General features: G+C 46.7%; 1 protein-coding gene across 11 annotated transcripts in view; it reads right to left on the reverse strand.

Moving 5' to 3' along the window:
- Prox1 (prospero homeobox 1) overlaps positions 1–5,049 on the reverse strand; it is a 51,884-nt gene that overhangs the window by 5,475 nt on the left and 41,360 nt on the right. The gene's annotated exons all lie outside the window — the stretch shown is intronic.

Raw genomic sequence — 5,049 nt, forward strand, 5'->3', positions numbered from 1 at the left:
TCCCTCCCTCCCTCCCTCCCTTCCTTCCTTCCTTCCTTCCTTGCTTTCTGACCCAGGGTCTCATGTAGCTCTGGCTGGCCTTGAATTCAGCATGTAGTCAGAGAAGATTTCCTTGAATGTGTGATCCTCCTGCTTTTTCCTTCCTGGGTGCAGCGAGGATCCAGTCCTTTCTATAAAGGCCGGTTGACTCGAGTGAGGCAACCAGTTCCTGACCAGCTGTGTCTCTATAACTGAGGAAAACCATGTGTGGGGAGCCAGTAATGTCAATGTAAATAAAATGGGTTAAGAGAGTTACTGGCTGCTGGTTTGGTTATTGGGAATAGGGTCCTCTTTGTGCAAGATGAAGCAGCTTGCTAACTTTCTGCTTGCTCTGGGCAGTGCACACTCAGAGGACCGTGTCGGGTAAAAGGCTTCTTGGAGCTCCTCCGATACTGGAGCAGCTCCTGTTTTGATGGTGGCTCCAGAGGTAAGTGTGGGGGTAACAATGGCCATTCTGAGAGAATGCTGAGGTATTCCACCCACAGGTAGAGATTTCACTCATGAAAACAGAGCCTCAGCTCTCTCTTCAGAACCCCTCTCCACCTTCATTTACCTGAGGAAGGCAGCATCTTCCTGATGTTTTGAGAGGGGCATCGGGGTTCAGGATTAGGATCATGACATTGCCTATATTTTAGGCACCTCCTCACACCTAATGGCTTTCCAATCACTAATAAACATCTGCAGAGAAGCCCTTAGTGACAAGTAATCCCTTATCTGGGTTTCTTTTAATAGAACCCAACAATCTCTACAGTGACCCCTTGAGTCTCCTCAGCATCAGGTGCAACAGTCAATCAAGTCACTGGAATGCAAGACAATGCAGGCGGCCGGCCGGGGGCGGGGGAGGGGGGAGGCCAGGCCTTTGGACATGCCACGGGGGAAAAACAAAAGGCTTCCAAAGTCTTTGGCAGATCTAGGAGGCTATTGTGGGAGCTGGCTGGCCAGAGTTCTTCAGGAGGGGACAGTGGAAACTTTGCTCTGATAAAAAGGCATCCCAGCCTAGGAGCCTCACCCCAAATAGTCTTGCCTTGACATTTAGAAGACAGACTCATGATGAGGTACTTGAGTACACTGGCTACTCTGAGGGGGAGATGGCCAACAAGCATCTACCAACTCCATCCTGATTGTCTGCTCTCGTTTACTGATTGATCAGAGTGAGGGGGGGGGGGCTTGTGGGTTCCTGAAGGATGGAAGAAAAGAGTTTACATCTGCTCAATCCACAGCTGGGCAGCACACACATGCAGTGGGCTGGCTGGGGGATGTTTTGTGCCTCTCTCTCTCTCTCTCTCTCTCTCTCTCTCTCTCTCTCTCTCTCTCTCTCATAGGATTGAGTGGCAAAGACATCCCCCTCCTGTCTTCCTCCTCCTCTTCCCAGTTGCTTTACCTTCAAGGGTGATTTGTTTTATTAAACTGGCCGTCCCCAGTCTCTGCAGTCCATAATGAAAGCCTGACATAGCAGGCTGCCTGCCTTCTGTGTCCTGCAGACACTCATCATAAGTGTCAGGACATACCAAGGTTAGCGGTCACTGGAAGTGTGCTCGCTGGCCCAAACCTTGCCAAACGCTCTTGGCAGCTGAATGAATGTCACAGAGAATAGAGGGGGGAATTACAAAGGTTAAAAAGAAGACAGCCTCTCCTATTTTCTGGAGACAGAGAAGCTGATTTTTCACACCTCTGAAGCATCCGTCAGCTCACTCACTAGCCTCTTGTAGGGGAGGGGGGCGGACCATAACCCTGCCCTTTGCTCAGGCCCCCGTGGACAGTCCTCCATTCTTGATCCCCTTCAAAAACTGGCCCACTGGCCTCAGCTCACCAATGGAATCATCTTTACTGAAATGGATAGAAAACAAGCCAAGCATTGCCCCCTCCTACCCCTGCAGCCCTTCCCCAAGAACCACCGCCCAATGGCCACTTCAGCCTATCACCAGATCCCAACCTTTGTAAGGAAGATGTTTTAGACACTTTATCTTTTAAGCTAATCCCCAACCCCCACCCCAAACTTCAACATGTAAACGGAAGACGATGCCTATAAGGTTGACAGGAGTGGCTGAGAGGGGAGAAAGGAGAGCCCCTGCTTGCATTCTAGTGAATCCGTTCGTGTGTGGGTTTTCTTTCTTTCTCCTTCCCCACTTTTTTTTAATACTATAAAAGGGCAATAAAATGCTGACTTCGAAAAGACAATGTCAAGGAGAAAAGGGTGCTGGTATTTTGGATACTCTTCACTGCTCGCCTTGGAGAGAGTTATTCCTGTCACAGGCCTTTTGTCTGCATCTGCTGACGGCTTGCCCATAGCCAGCAGCATACTTTAACTGTTTTGTCACCTCCTAACATCACATGCATCAGCTGTTGGGCTTTTGTTACGGGTATTGTAGAACTAATCCGCTGTGGCTGTTCTACTGTGCAGTAAATAAAACAGAAGCCCGGCTTCTCAGACCGCTCTACATGAATATTTCAGACAGCTTTTTACAACTCTGGGACTCACCAAATCAAATAAATAAATAACTCCCCCACCCCCAGCATCCCCAGACCCTCCCCATTGACTGAAACAAAACCCCTTGAACTAGCCACAGATGCCTCTGAGTCACAGGGACTGGAGCTGGCAAACAATTGCAAGTTGAAAGAAAGGTGGTCTCAACTTCGGGGGCACCACTGAACTCATATTTAAGAGGAGAGTGAAACACATCTGAGACACAGGGCTGGCTTGGCATCTCGGAAAATCTGCAAAGCCTTTTGGGGGGGGGTTGGAGCTTTATATAATTATATATTTTTATATATTTTACACACACATGTAAGTATGTTTCCATATATATAGCCATATATAAAATGTTACAGTTACTCTTAATTAATCTTTGGGCCCTTTCCATAATGTGTAACCTGCACAGAGATGTGCTGAGAAAAACCAGAGTCTAAAATGTTCTTCAAAACTAAGCACACACCGTGAACCCTCTATATGTCTGAACACGACAGTTCACCAAGCAGAGACACCAAAGCATTTCCCAGACAACTTCTGAATGTCTTTGGAAGAGTTCAGAAGAAGAAGGGATTCTATCTCCCCAACACGGGCATGCCTGGGACACAAAGGTCCCATGAAAGAGACCAACACTGAAGTTCTTTCCGAGCCTTTCACCCTGGTGGGCACATGACTCCTCTAAACAAACTCGCCCATCCCTGCTGTTTGTTAAGTAAATATTGATCAAGGAGAGGCCTGTCTCCTGACTGCAGTGGCATAAGCTGGGGACCTGTACTGTTCAAGAGTAGGCTTAGATGGATGAACTCAGATGGGGCTGTACTCTTCACAGAGACTAGCAGCCAGAACAGATACAGAGACTGTATGGTTGCTTCTTGCCTCTTTCTTGGTCACCCTAACTCCAGCCAGGAGCAGAATCGAGAAATCATGGACCTGTGAAATATGGCCACATGATGCCACCCATGCATGTGGTTGTGCTGTGTGGACAGCTCAGACTCCCCTGCCTTTCAGAAGACTAGGAGGTTCAGGATGTTATTGGTGAATTGTGGGATTCTCTTCCAGTCCCTTCTCTGTTCAGGGAATGTGCGTGGGAAGTCAAGCCCAAGTAAAAGAGTAGACAGAAACTTCAGAGCACAGCTCTGCCTCCTGTGAAGCATCTTCCCATGGTTAATGAGCATACGCAGAGCCTTGTTTTGAGTCTGCTTGGGTGACATTATTGGCTGGGTCAACACATGGGAGAAAGATGCTTTGTATTTTATTTTGCTTATTTCATAACTGGGACTCAAAGTCTCACCTTCTGTAATGTCAGGGGCTGAATGGAAGTGTGTTCTTTCTTGGGAAGAGACAGTTTTGAGTCATCTTTACAGACTGAGTATGTATTAGCCCTGAGCAATGTTTTCTAAGAGTAAGGCGTCCTGTTTTGTGTGTGTGTGCGTGCATGTGTGTGTGAGTTTGTGTGTGTGTATGTGTGAGACAGAGGGAGGGTTGTGTGCATGTGTGTGTGAGTGTGTGTGTTGTGATAGAGAGAGAGAACGAGAGAGAGAGAGAGAGAGAGAGAGAGAGAGAGAGAGAGAGAGAGAGAGAGAGAGAGAGAAAAGGCCAACTGGCATGTAAATTTGATTAGGATGTCCTGGATGCTCTCTCTACCTGTGTGCAGGAGGGGGAAGCCTCCAGAGTCACAGCAGACTAAAGGGAGGTTTTTCACAACAACTAAAATTAGGCCTAAATCCTCCTTCTCTCCCTCTGATGCTGGAGGGGGCATTCAACTTTCAGGCCCCTTGGAGGATTCAATTACTTTAATACTTGAGTAATGCAAGGCCCCAAGAGTGAACCTATTTCCTAGCTACACATTTAGCTACTTAACCATCTGAAGAATAAATACTCTTAGGAAATGTTTAAAAAAAATCCAAAAAAAAAAAAAAAAAAAAAAACACATGCACACATGGGGTGGGAGGGGGCTGTGTTTCCTTGGTTTAAGCAAAAGAACACATAGCATATTCGTCTGTACCTTGTCTCCCCCCCACCCCCCTTTTATTTTAAAACAAAGCTACAAAAGAACAATGTTCTGCTGAGCAAAATTCAGTAGCATTCTGTAAACATTAATTTAAGAAAATCAATAGACTCAGTGAGCTAAAGCCATATTACAAGATAAACTGGCCAGAGTGCCACTTTGTCAAATAGATTTTCCTTTTCCTAGGCTGGAGAAAGACAGTTTCAAAATGGGGCAAACGTGTTGCAACCAAGGTTTGAAAAGTATGTGGCCTTCAAACAGTCTGTCTGTTCCTACTACAAAGCTGGACAAACAGACTTTCAAAATGATAAGACTGGTTTAGAATAGATTTGGTGTTCGAATTTTACACAGAGTAGATTTTCTCAGGTGAGGAGATGTTAAAAGAAGGGGGTTTTGTGTGTGTGTGTGTGCATGTGTATGTGTGTTTGGAATGTGATAGGGAGGTAGGGAGGGAGAGAGGGGGGAAGGGGGTTGTGTGTGTATCTGTGTGTGAGTGTGTGCATGTGTTTGTGTGTGAGTGAGTGTGTGTGCGCGC

Source organism: Mus caroli, chromosome 1 (genome assembly GCF_900094665.2).
Source record: "Mus caroli chromosome 1, CAROLI_EIJ_v1.1, whole genome shotgun sequence".
NCBI classification, from domain to species: Eukaryota; Metazoa; Chordata; class Mammalia; order Rodentia; family Muridae; genus Mus; species Mus caroli.